The sequence below is a fragment of the Podarcis erhardii genome, assembly GCF_964252035.2.
Source record: "Podarcis erhardii genome assembly, chromosome: 1".
NCBI lineage: Eukaryota > Metazoa > Chordata > Lepidosauria > Squamata > Lacertidae > Podarcis > Podarcis erhardii.
This window is the reverse complement of record NC_138497.1, coordinates 4,904,383-4,918,237: the sequence shown is the minus strand read 5'-3', so window position 1 is coordinate 4,918,237 and position 13,855 is coordinate 4,904,383. Positions and strand designations below refer to the sequence as shown.

General features: G+C 46.0%; 1 protein-coding gene across 1 annotated transcript in view; it reads left to right on the top strand.

Moving 5' to 3' along the window:
• The first annotated feature begins 521 nt into the window (after nucleotides 1-521).
• GNG2 (G protein subunit gamma 2) overlaps nucleotides 522-13,855 on the top strand; it is a 68,320-nt gene continuing 54,986 nt past the window's right edge. The window contains exon 1 of the mRNA XM_081867393.1: nucleotides 522-850. The gene's annotated coding sequence lies outside the window, so the exon portion shown is untranslated. The remainder of the gene's footprint in view (nucleotides 851-13,855) is intronic.

Sequence of the window (13,855 nt, the reverse complement as noted above, 5' to 3'; positions counted from 1 at the left end):
AAAAATTATTATTATTATTATTATTATTATTATTTCTTGTTTTCTAACAGTTGCGCCCAGCAGTTTCTGCTTTCAAGCTATATTTAGCCCCACTTCCTCTTTATTTACATAAGACGCTGTCTTGTGCTGAGCCAGGCCATCGGGTCCACCTAGCTCTGTGCTGTCGGCACGGGCCGGCAGCAGCTATCCCAGTCCTACCCGGCGATGCTGAGGACTGCGCCGGAGGAGCCACTGCCTGGTCTTCTCCAGCTTAGCAGATAGCTCAGTCGGTAGAGCAGGAGCCCCTTAATCTCAGGGTCCTGGGTTCAAGTCCTGCGTTGGGCAAAAAGATTGGGGGGGGATTGAACTAGATCACCCTTGTGGAGGGGGGACGCTTCCAACTCTACGATTCCAATCTCAGGAAACATCCCTTTGAAAGGAACCCAGGGAGATGCCTTCTACTGGGCGAGTCAGAACATGGGGTCCGCCCGGCTCAGTGCTGCCTGCACGGGCTGGCAGCAGCTCTCCAGGATTTCAGGCGCGGGAGAGCACAGCTGAACAGAGAATGAGGCTGCAAGGGAGAAGCATCACGCAGCAGCTCGAGGAGGAAGCGGTAGTTGCCGTGTTTCCTGTACAACGGGGAGCTGATTTCACACACACACACAACACACACACACCCCGAGCAGACTGGGTGGGGACTCGCATCTGAGGCTCGGCTTAGCTCAGCTCTCTAGCGATCCAGCTGTTGCTGCTACTCCCGGCTCTGGGACTCAGGAAAGGAGGGAGGCATTTTGCTTCTGACCACATCTGGATCCAAGAGGGGAGGAGAGGGACTCCGCTGTGCGCTCCGGTTTGTGAAATCTTCATCCAGGTAAAGGAGAGGGCGAAAGCCCACTAAACGTGCTCAGGGGGGTCTCTCTATCCCTTTTCTTCCTGGGCTGTAGGTTTTCTTCCTTTTTCTCCAACGCGATGGTCAACGGGCAGCCTCGTTTCCTATGCATGCATCTGATCGATCGATCGATCGATCTCTCCAATTTTCCACCTTTGGGTTTGTGGCGCCTCCGGGCGCAAACGGGGTTTTCACAGGGGACACCAACTGGGGTGGGCTGACAAATCCTGCCCGGATTTCTTGCAAGCAAAATATGATCCTCGGTTTGGGGAAGGAATCTTGCAAGCGGGGAATGTGTCGAGGGAGGGAGTCTAATAACACGTCTCTCTCCCCGCCAGTGCAAGAGAAATTGATGGGAATGTGTGTGGTGGTGGTGTTTTTTCATTCAGCCAGAGAACAAAACACACACACATACACACTTTACGCCTCACAGCTCTTTGCAAAAACTGCATTTAATTTAATTTGGCGTCACTCCGGAGTGGTTGCATCGCCAGCGCTCTGCCTAATTTGTAATGCACGTGAATAGATATACATTAAAAAACACCCTCCCCTCCTTTCTGCGAGGGATCTTCCTGGGTGGGCGAGGGACCCCTTCCCAACTGGATCTGTTTGCAATCTCTTTGTTCGGAGCAAGTAGCATTTTCTGGCATGCCTGGACTCCCCTCCCATGTCTCATGCTGGGGATGATGTTGATCCGGAGAGTCTTGTCTGTCTGATTCAAATACTAAAACTCATGGCAAGCATTGGGATCCCACCCAATATGTGTATATATTAAATCCTTCTGCTCGGCTTTGTTTAAAGTTGTTTCCTCCTTCTCCAGCTGGATAAGCTGTCTTTTTCGATTCTTTTAAGTTGGGGGGAGAGGAAAATCTGCATATTGGCTCCTTCTCCTGGAAATATTTCTCTTGTGTTAGCAGATTTTTAAATTTTTATTTTTAGGCAGTGGTAGGTGGTATTACTGCTCTGATGGCAAACGGGTGGGCGAGGGTGGGCAGCTGTGTTCTACTGGCAGCGTGCACGAAGGCAAGGTTGCCAAACTGCCGAGAGAAAAACTCTGGTGTTTATTTTATATTATTTTTAAGATGGGTGGGTGGTTGGACAGATAAGCATTAAAACTGGGTGGGCAGACTGAACGGGCAGTCTGAGTCAGGGCAAACCAGCCCAGCCTACTCTTTTACCCCTCACCTCCACCCCACCAGCCCATTCATAAAACGACCTGGGATGGGGACTCTACAGGATGTTGACATCGTGGAAGGAGCCCAAGCCTTGCAAAAGGGTGAGTGGCCATTGACAAAGCAGCTCATGCCACAGGGTCCAGCCTCTGGGAACAAAGACTGAATTTAGAAGACTTTGGCCTGCCTGCTAATCCTGGATGAATGTGAGCTGGCCTTTCATTTTTAAAAAAATCATTTTTTTAAAAAAAAAGAACAAAAACTGGAGACCAGCTTTTCAACCAGCTCCACCACAAATATATGTGTGTGAGATTAATTCTTAGGTGGGTGTAGAAGAGAGGAAGATGGTTGAACCCAGGTCTCTGAGATGGGGAAACGCTTTGAATTCTGGTTTCGTAAGGGGCAGCTATCTAAGAAGGAAGAAGCGACTGCAGGGAAAAGAGAAGTGAGTTTTAGCAAAATAAGCATCTTTTGCTTTGAATGCTGAGAGCTCAGCTTTGCAGAGGTGAGGCGGGGCAGGGAGAGAGAGGGGAGGCAGATATTGTGACTCTCAAGATCGGGCGGCAGAGATGGGAGTGGGAAGGAAGAAACTCGGGTGGGGACTCAACCCCCACATTTATGAGGCAATTAAAAAATGACACTCCCTCCACCTCGTTTGCCGCCCCCCATTAATTTTGCGCTAATCGACTGTTACAACCCATAAAGCGCAATGGTCCTTAGCCTCTCTGCTCACAAGTTCATCCCAAGACAAAGATACCTGTTGTCTCTTAGGAGGAGAGTTTTATTAGGGCCTCGGAGGGGGGGGGGCGGTCTCTGCTTTATTTTAAAAGAGCCTGGGAACCTTTTTGCTTCTCGGCAAGGATTGCCTGGCCAGGTTCTCAAACTCGCTGGTCCCTTTGATCACCTCTCCTTCAGTCCAGCCACCACCCAAAAGGAACTCATTAGCTGTTCCCTGGGAGAAAAGACCAGCCTGTTATTTTAGGGTGCATGCTCTCTGTAGGGTGGTTTGGCACTGCCAGGTGTCTGCGCGGATCTCGAAATGGCAACATCTGCCTCTTGATTTCTGACTCCGCGACGGGAGGTCCTATACCACACCCATTCGGCCGTTCCTTCCATATTAAACGGATTTTATGGAATCCTCTGATTCAAATCCTCTTTTGTGCCATATGGCCGTGCATGGAACTGAAATGCAATTGGCTTAAAGATGAGGTAGAAAGCCACTTGGCTTCTCTGTATTTCCTCCCCTTTCTGCTTTCCAGAGATGCTTTCCATCACCTCGGTGGGTGTGGCATACTCCAAAAGCCTCCATAATGGAGACAGTGGTAGAGGGGTTTTTTGGTTGGGGGGGGAGGACAGCTAAGGAAGGCTTGATAAACATTTGTCAAATATAACTGCTCTGGAGAAAGTAACAACTCTCTCCACACCTCTGCTGGTTGCATCTCATAGTAAAAAAAAGGTAAAGGACCCCTAGACGGTTAAGTCCAGTCAATGGAGACTATGGGGTGGCAGCACTCATGTCGCTTTCAGGCCGAGGGAGCTGGCGTTTGTCCGCAGACAGTATACCTGAAGGAGTGTCACAACCTCCATCGTTCTGCCCGGACACTGAGGTCCAGCGCCGAGGGCCTTCTGGTGCTTCCAACCCTATGAGAAGCAAAGTTACAGGGAACCAGGCAGAGGGCCTTCTCGGTAGTGGCACCCACCCTGTGGAACGCCCTCCATCCAGATGTCAAAGAGAAAAACAACTACCAGACTTATAGAAGTCATCTGAAGGCAGCCCTGTTTAGGGAAGCTTTTAATGTTTAATAGGTTGTTGTATTTTAGTGTTCTGTTAGAAGCCACCCAGAGTGGCTGGGGAAACCCAGTCAGATGGGTGGGGTATAAATTATTATTATTATTATTATTATTATTATTATTATTATTATTATTATTCTGGGTCATGTGGCCAGCAGGACTTAACCACTTCCAGTGCAATGGGACACCGTGACAGACACAGAGTGCATGGAAACACTATTTACCTTCCCGCCAGAGTGGTACCTATTTATCTACTTTCACTTGTGTGTTTTGGAACTGCTAGGTTGGCAGGAGCTGGGACTCCATGCGGGGATTCGAACCGCCGACCTTCCGATCGGCAAGCCCAAGAGGCTCAGTGGTTTAGACCACAGCACCACCCATGTCCCCGCTTGTCATAGTAATTCATGTTGGGATGGCTCAATTGATGTGCCCCCAAAGGCCCAAAAGAACATGTGCCCACAAGACGGGGTGATGACAAGGATTTGAAAAGCTGTAGGTCTGTGACAGAGCATCCGCCTTGCAGGCAGGAGGTCCCAAGTTCAATCCCCGACTTCTCCAGGTTGGGCTGGGAGAAAAAAACCAAGGGAAACTGCTGCCAGCCAGTGTAGACAATGCTGGTGGCGCCACCACCGAGAAGGCCCTCTGTCTGGTTCCCTGTAGCCTCACTTCTCGCAATGAGGGAACCACCAGAAGGCCCTCGGAGCTGGACCTCAGTGTCCAGGCTGAACAAAGGGGGTGGAGACACTCCTTCAGGTATACTGGACCGAGGCCGTTTAGGGCTTTAAAGGTCAGCACCAACACTTTGAATTGTACATTTTAGTGTATTTTTTGTCTCTGTGGGAGCTGCCCAGAGTGTCTGGGGAAACCCAGCCAGATGGGCAGGATATAAATAATAAATTATTATTATTATTATTATTATTACTCGGAAATGTCCTAGGAGCCAGCTCCCATCATCCCTGACCACTAGTCCTTCCAGCTAGGGATGACGGGCATTGTAGCTGGGGGCCCCACAACACCTGAGGGCCCAAGGTTGAGAAACATTGCTCTAACCATTACACCACACTGGGGGGGGGCAGTGACTTCCAGGCAGTTCCTAATGCAGGGATGAGGAAGGAATGAGGAAGCCCAGACTGGGCCCGTCAGTTATCTTAGTATGTTTTGACAAGCTTATAGCTCAGAGATCAGGGAGGGAAACCTCTGCCCCCCCCCAGGTTGCCAGACCCCAACTCTCATCGCATAACCTCCAACAACAACCATTTTATTATTTATACCCCACCCATCTGACATGGTTGCCACAGCCACTCTGGGCAGCTTCCAGCATATATAGTAAAGGGACCCCTGACCATTAGGTCCAGTCGTGACCGACTCTGGAGTTGCGGTGCTCATCTCGCTTTATTGGCCGAGGGAGCCGGCGTACAGCTTCCGGGTCATGTGGCCAGCAGGACTAAGCCGCTTCTGGCAAACCAGAGCAGCGCACGGAAACGCTGTTTACCTTCCCGCTGGAGCAGTACCTATTTATCTACTTGCACTTTGACATGCTTTTGAACTGCTAGGTTGACAGGAGCAGGGACTGAGCAAAGGGAGTTTCTTTCCATTCTGCACACGTCGAGACTCTCCTCCAAGAGTGCGTTGGCCGGCAGAGCAGGTGTGGCCTTTTGAGCAGCGTCTGAAGGAAATCCCTTCGCTCGCCTGTCAATCTCTGAACAGGCTGGCTTCACCCAAGCTCTCAGGACTGCATCTGAATGGTGCACACAGATGTACACAACTGTTTCAGCAGGGCAAAAGTGCACCAGAGCCTCAGCCAGGGCTGAGGAACCTCCAGATGTTGGTGGACCTCAACTCTCATCATCTCCCTTGCAGCCAACAAGGCCAATGGCAACAGACCCTTTCAGTGTCCCTATTTTCCAGGGACAGTCCCAGATTTACAGAAGCTGTCCCGGTTTCTGGTTTGATCCCAGAATGTCCCGCTTTTCCTTAGGATGTCTCTATTTTCACAGTAGAAATATTAGAGGGTGTGGAGTTATGTAACCCCTGAGCCAAGGAGATCAGTAACTATACTACAACCTTCAGAACACATCTCAAGGCAGACCTGTAGAAGGAAGTTTTGTAACGTTTACAGCTTTATTATGTTTTTATATATCTTAAAAAGCCGAGACATCACCTTGCCAACCAAGGTCCGTATAGTGAAAGCTATGGTTTTCCCAGTAGTGATATATGGAAGTGAGAGCTGGACCAGAAAGAAGGCTGATCGCCGAAGAATGGATGCTTTTGAATTACGGTGCTGGAGGAGACTCTTGCCTAGCGTGCTCTGGTCCACGGGGTCACGAAGGGCTGGACACAACTAAACGACTAAACAAATGCTAGTCCTGTGCGTTAAGAATATAAGAGGAACCAGCAGGTTCAGGCCAGTGTCCCATCTAGTCCAGCATCCTGTTCTCACAGTGGCCAACCAGTGGGAAATTAGGAAGCAGGATTCGACCACAAGAGCAACTCTCCCCTCCAGTGGTTTTCCGCAACTGGGATTTAGTAGTATTGCTGCCTCCATCTGTGGAAGCAGAACACAGTCATTGACTTCAGTGGGTCTACTCTGAGTAGGACTAGCATTGCATACCACCTGATATCTCTAGAAAATATCACCACCGTGACTTATGAACTAATCACCTTCTATGCATGTCCCAAGGCCACTGATGAACTCGCAATCTAAAACCCCGCTAAAAATAGTTTTTAAAACAGGACAATGCAACAACTAAACTATGGGTTTAAAGCCATGCAAAATGAACACCTTAAGTCGGAGACCTTTTCGTCCTGGAAAAGCTTGTCAAAGCAAAAAAAAGGTCTTCCATTGTTTCCGGAAAATGCAGAGAGCACCCGGCTGTCGTGGCTCAACAGGGTTAGATGAGCGAGATCGGAACCCAGGGCAGCAATTAGCAGGGAAGGAAATTATCCGCAGGTGCTCAGAATGTGGGAATGTTCTGGGGTGCAGGAGAGGATATATTGACTAATTATATCCTTATCCAACTTGTACTAACAAGTTCCCAAAATATCAGCAGAGTTTATAGACATTCCCCTTTAAGTTCGCAACGGTAACGCTTGCACAGGTTCGCTAGAACCTCTATAATAATTACTCTGGTAATTTCCCCTTTGTTCCCTCTTAAAATACAAGACACGACACAGTCTTTATAAAAGTATAAAAGAGTTTACTCACGTTCTGTTCACAATATGATCCCAGAAGGTAGGCAGGCTTAAAAAGGTTACATGCAGTTAGAAACTATCTTATAGGAAGATAGTACTGTCCTCTCTTGGCTGGGAGCCAAGAGGGCATGTTGCTCCTTCAGAAGATGAAGATGGCAGAGAGGCAAGAGGCAAGAGAGAGAGTGGCTGCCTGCCCTGTGCTTTTATCATTACCTGCACAGGTGAGGCCACACCCACCTCTGGTCACATGCGGAGGAAGTCCGTCCCCAGGAAGTTTACCTGCTTGCTGGACAGACATCCCTCCCCATGTTCTAACATGTACACTCTAGGAATGTTGTCATTGACTGCTCCTGTGTTTACATCCCACATACCCCTTCTCAGGCAATACAACATACACAAAACATAAACAACTTTATTCAACCACCCAGAGTCCCAGCTTGACACGTAGATTCTGGAAACTCTCTCTTGGTAGGGGTTTCGTCAGGATGTCAGCAGTCATCTCTTGGGTGCTGCAGTAGGATAGTTCCACAAGTCCATCCTGGATCATCTGGCGTATGTAGTGGTATTTAACCCCAATGTGTTTTGTTCTGGCCAGGAACTTCTCACTCTGCGTCAGCTTCAGGCAACTTTGATTGTCCTCTAGCAAGCTGACAGGCCCTTTTCTCACCAACCCAAAGTCCTTTATGAGTTGATCAAGCCAGGCGATCTCTCTGCAGGCTTCTGTTGCTGCAACGTATTCTGATTCTGTGGAAGATAATGCTACACAGCTCTGTTTATAACTGCCCCATGAAACAGGTCCATCACCAAACATGAAAACATGACCACTTGTTGATTTATAATCAGCATTATCCCCAGCCCAATCCGCATCAGTATACCCAACCAACTTAGGGTCTCTGACGGCTGGTAACCTTAATTTACAATTCATGGTACCCTTCAAATATCGCACCACCCTCTTTACACCTGCCCAATCATGCTCAGTGGGAGAATTCACTTTTCTGCTAAGAATCCCCACAGCATTAGCTAAGTCAGGTCTACATGTGGTAACTAAATACAAAAGTTTACCAATCGCCGACCTGTAGTCATTGTTGTCTGGCAACTGCTTCGAATCCTGCTGATTCTTCAGGAAGTCAGTAGCCATCGGTGTAGCAACTGGATGTGCGTCTTGCATCTGCATGTGCTCAATTAGCTCGTGGATCTTCTGTCTTTGGCTGAGAAGAAATGAGCCGTCCTCTTCTCTTTCCACCTGGATCCCGAGGTAGTACTGGACATCTCCTAGCTCCTTGACCTCCACCTCTTTGCTAAGGTGTTTTACTATCTGTGTATAGTCTTTCTCACTTGCTGTGGCAATAATCAGGTCATCGACAAAAGCTAAGATATATGAGAATTGTCCATTATTTGACTTACTGTACAAGCACTTGTCAGCGTCGCCTTGCTTGTACCCAAGTTGCGTCAGCATTTTATGCAACTTCTGGTTCCAGGCTCTAGCAGCCTGTTTAAGTCCATAAAGTCCTTTCTGCAGTTTGCACACTAAATGTGCCTCATGTGGTTTCACAAAACCTTTGGGCTGTTTCATATAGATTTCTTCAGAAATCTGCCCGTGTAGAAAAGCGGTAGCAATGTCTATGTGTTTCACTCTCATTTTCTTGGAGGCTGCAATGCTTAAAAGCATTCTTACGCTGCTGTACCTCACGGTTGGTGCAAAAACTTCATCATAATCTTCACCAAAACGCTGTGAAAATCCCTGTGCTACAAGTCTAGCTTTGTAGCGCTGCACTTCTCCTTCTGACCCCTTCTTAACCTTGAAAACCCATTTACTGCCAATGGCCTTCTTACCGGGAGGCAGCTCAGTGAGTGTCCAGGTCTTGTTCTGATGCAGTGCATCCATCTCCTCCTGCGCGGCCTTCCTCCAGAGACTGGCTTCTGCAGCTGGCATCTCCTGTATCTCTTCCCAAGTGGAAGGTTCTTGTGGAAACGCCGACCCTGCAAAGTAGGACAACCGTAATGGTGGGACACCTTTGTTGGTTCTGGACGAGCGCCTGACATCTGGTTCTGCGACCGCATCAGCTTCCTCATCCTCCTCCAACACAGGCATGTCCCCATCTGAGTCCTCATCTTCGTCTCTGGTGCCGCCAGGGTTCTGGTCCTCTGCGTCTTCTGGTGCGTCGCCTGTAGGGGGCGCTGTAACACTTGAAGGCAGATTAGTACTTTGTGGGGTCTCAAAAGGGAAATATACAAGTTCTTGAGTCCTTTCTGACTCATCAGAAGAATCCACAACAGTGTTCTTAGTGTCTACTTTTCCATATTCATCAAAATAAACCGCATGGTATGCATTTGTCTTACCAGTTTGTAAGTCCATAATTCTATATCCTTTGCCTCCAGAGGCGTATCCCACCAGGATACCTGCTTTTGCCCTGGAGTCAAGCTTGTGTCTGTGTTCCTTGGGCACGTGGAAATAACACGGACTTCCAAACACACGTATGTGCGACAGATTGGGAGCTTTCCCATGCCAAAGTTCAAATGGTGTGCGCTCTGCACCTTTAGTTGGCAGTCTATTCTGCAAATAGACCGATGTGTGCACTCCTTCGGCCCACAGCTTCTGTGGCAAACATGCATCCTTTAGCATGCACCTTGTCATGTCCATAATGGACCTAAACTTTCTCTCAGCTATGGCATTCTGCTGTGGTGTGTAAGGAATTGTGGTTACGTGTGCAATTCCTTCCTTGGCCAGGAGAGCCTGCATTTCATTTGAGCAGTACTCACCTCCATTGTCGCTCATTAGCACAGCTGGAGCTCTTTGGAATTTATTCTTGACCATGGCAATGTATTCCTGGAGCTTGTCCACTGTCTCACTCTTCTCTTTGAGGAAATACACAACACAAAATCTTGAAAAGTCATCCAGAAATATTAAAATATATCTATTCTTTCCCAGTGAGGGAACATTCATGGGTCCACATATGTCAGTGTGCACTATGTCAAGCACTTTGTTGCTTCTTTGTTCTGCACAACGTGGAAATGAAGGTTTTACAGCCTTCTCAGTAATACAGCTTATGCACTTTGCTGGAGCTTTGTTGCTCTGCTTTACCTGCAAGCCTCTTACAAGATCTCTTTTCTGTAGATCCAGAATGACGTTGGTGTCTCTATGTCCAAGCCTTCTGTGCCACAGGTCCAGATCTGCTTCATCCTTCTGGCTGGAATGTGCCACTTTTGCAGACTGATTCTCTGAAAGATCAAGCTCATATACACCATTGATTAGCTTTGCTTGAGCAAACACTTTGCCATTTCTAGTCACTTTACATTCTCCATTTCCAAATGTGATCTGGAAACCTTTCTTGTCCAGTGTGGACACGCTGATTAAATTGCAGCTCAGCTCTGGTACATACAAAACTCTAGAGATTGTGTTCTCAATGCATTCATTGTTTATATTGCATTTCAGACTCATGGAACCTGCACCTTTTGCTTTAACAATGTTCCCATCTGCAATTTCAATTTCAGATCCTTCTTCATCATTTATCTCATTAAAATAGTCCTTTTTATATGAAAAATGTGAGCTGGCACCTGAATCTAAAATCCATTTATTACGTTTATTCTCACGATTCTGGACAGTTAAATTCCTTTCTTGCAGTAGCCATGTGCATTCACATTTCCCCTTCTTTTCTCCTTTTGGCTGAAAGGGGTGGGGTTTCTTGGCTTTAGGAGCCTTGCAATTCTTTGCAATGTGTCCTTCTTTGTTACAATTGAAACAAATCACTTTCTTAGGCATCTCTTTGGACTTTGTACATTGCCTAGATGCATAACTGCTGTCCTTGCTTCTAGCATTTCTCACTGGAGATTCAGCTCTATCTCTGCATTCTTCTTTTAAATAACCAATCAAGTCTTTAAAAGTCAGACCTTGTCTATGATCCATCAAACTTACAAATGCGCTAAAGCGTGGTCCAAGTGATGATAACAAAAATGCTATCTTTGTATCTTCATCAAAAGCTTTGGGAGTCAAATCAATTCTTTGAATAATCTCAGTAAACTTGTTGATGTGCTCTGTGAATTCCTCTTTTGAATTCATCCTCACTCTGGTTAATTTACACACCAGGTTTCTGAAGCAGTTTATGCTAGATTCTCCATACACGCGCTCAATATCTCTTAAGATTTGAGATGCATCATCTGTACTATTTATTAATGATAGCTGCTCATCACGAAGTCCACTCAAAATTATGTGTCTAGCTTCGCTGTTCATGCGTTTCCAAGCACTTATCTTGGCTAAAGCTTCCTCAGACGATCCCGTAGGTTGAGGGTTTAAAGCTTCCAAAATGTGCTTATAATCTAAACATGCTATCAAGCGCTGCTTCCAGTGTATGAAATTGTGTTCATTCAGCACAGGCATTCCTAGCTTTGCATCACTATCAAAAGCTGCTCTAGCCATCTTAAAATCCAAAAATTTGAAAATTCTTCAAAATTTTAAAATCAAAATCTCAAAAATCTCAAAATACAAAACAATTCTTCACTGCCTTGGGTCACTGTGAACTCTGAGGGAAGGGGGGGGGTGCTTAATCCCCACTGCACAATGGAACAAAGGACCATGTGCTTACCAGGAAGTTAACTCAGAAAAATACTACTCAACTCAAAATCACAATCCAACGCAATCCTTCAAAAATACGCAGAAATATGCAATACTGGGGCCAATAACCCTTTGTGGGAATGTTCTGGGGTGCAGGAGAGGATATATTGACTAATTATATCCTTATCCAACTTGTACTAACAAGTTCCCAAAATATCAGCAGAGTTTATAGACATTCCCCTTTAAGTTCGCAACGGTAACGCTTGCACAGGTTCGCTAGAACCTCTATAATAATTACTCTGGTAATTTCCCCTTTGTTCCCTCTTAAAATACAAGACACGACACAGTCTTTATAAAAGTATAAAAGAGTTTACTCACGTTCTGTTCACAATATGATCCCAGAAGGTAGGCAGGCTTAAAAAGGTTACATGCAGTTAGAAACTATCTTATAGGAAGATAGTACTGTCCTCTCTTGGCTGGGAGCCAAGAGGGCATGTTGCTCCTTCAGAAGATGAAGATGGCAGAGAGGCAAGAGGCAAGAGAGAGAGTGGCTGCCTGCCCTGTGCTTTTATCATTACCTGCACAGGTGAGGCCACACCCACCTCTGGTCACATGCGGAGGAAGTCCGTCCCCAGGAAGTTTACCTGCTTGCTGGACAGACATCCCTCCCCATGTTCTAACATGTACACTCTAGGAATGTTGTCATTGACTGCTCCTGTGTTTACATCCCACACAGAAAACACAATGCGGCATGAAAATGCCCAGTTTTCAGATGTCCACATCAGTGTCTGCCCCCAAAACAGCCTGCAAATTGTGCAACTGCCGTCTTTCCAGTCTTCCACTAGGTCCGTGGTTCTTGAACTTTTTTTCGTGCCATGAACTCCCCTCTACACTATAAAAAGCATTATTTTAGAAGACGACGAAGAAGAAAATTTTATTTTATTTTTTTATATATAATATTTTATTAAGTTTTACAAAAGAGAAGAATTAACAAACCAACAAAAAAAGCAACAAATATCACAAAAAGAAGAAAAAAAAACAGAAGAAAAAAGCACATAAAAAAGCAAACTTAGCATAAAAAAAACTCTCTTTCAAAATTATAACCTTCAAAACCTTATTTCCCTTACTTCCACCCGCCTCCCTTTCTTGTATTCCACTTAAAAATTTAATTCAGCAAGCTCATTCGTTATTCATTTTCATCCTTCATCCCTCCCTTGTACTCTTATTTATCTTGATCACTAGAACCCCTTCGTTTCATTTTCAATGTCCTCAACATTCATATAATTTACAATGTTTTTGTAGGTAGGCTTTAAACTTCTTCCTGTCCTCTTCCACCTGCTCTTCTCCTTGATCTCGGATTCTGCCAGTCATTTCTGCCAATTCCATATAGTCTATTACTTGCATCTGCCAATCCTCCAGGGTGGGTAAATCTTGCGTCTTCCAGTGCTTTGCAATAAGTATTCTAGCTGCTGCTGTGGCATACATAAAAAAAGTTCTGTCCTTCTTTGACACCAATTGGCCGAGCATACCCAGGAGAAAGGCCTCTGGTTTCTTCAAGAAAGTGTACTTGAACACTTTTTTCATTTCATTATATATCATTTCCCAGAAAGCCTTAATCCTTGGGCACGTCCACCAAAGGTGAAAGAATGTACCTTCAGTCTCTTTACATTTCCAACATTTATTATCGGGCAAATGATAGATTTTTGCGAGCTTGACTGGGGTCATGTACCACCTATATATCATTTTCATAATATTCTCTCTTAAGGCATTACATGCTGTAAATTTCATTCCGGTGGTCCACAACGCCTCCGGAAGTCTCAGAAGAAAATTTTATTTATACCCTGCCCTCCCCAGCCAGAACTGGGCTCAGGACGGCTAACACCAATAAAATTACAATAAAACGTAAAAGAAAAGGAAAAAACAGTTAATTAAAATACTGGTTAAAATATGGGTTAAAATACAATTTAAAATGCAGCCTCATTTTAGTAGCAGCCCATAAATCAAAACCGTAAGGGGAGGGAAGACATAAGGGTCAGACTGAGTCCAAACCAAAGGCCAGGCGGAACAGCTCCATCTTGCAGGCCCTGTGGAAAGAGGTCAAATCCCGCAGGGCCCTGGTCTCTTGTGACAGAGCGTTCCACCAAGTTGGGGCCAGTACTGAAAAGGCCCTGGCCCTAGTTGAGATAACTAAATAACTACTCGACTGTAATCGATAAAAATAACAGCAAAGTGACAACCCATAAAACAATTTATAAGAGACCATGCAAAAAGACTGAACTGAGC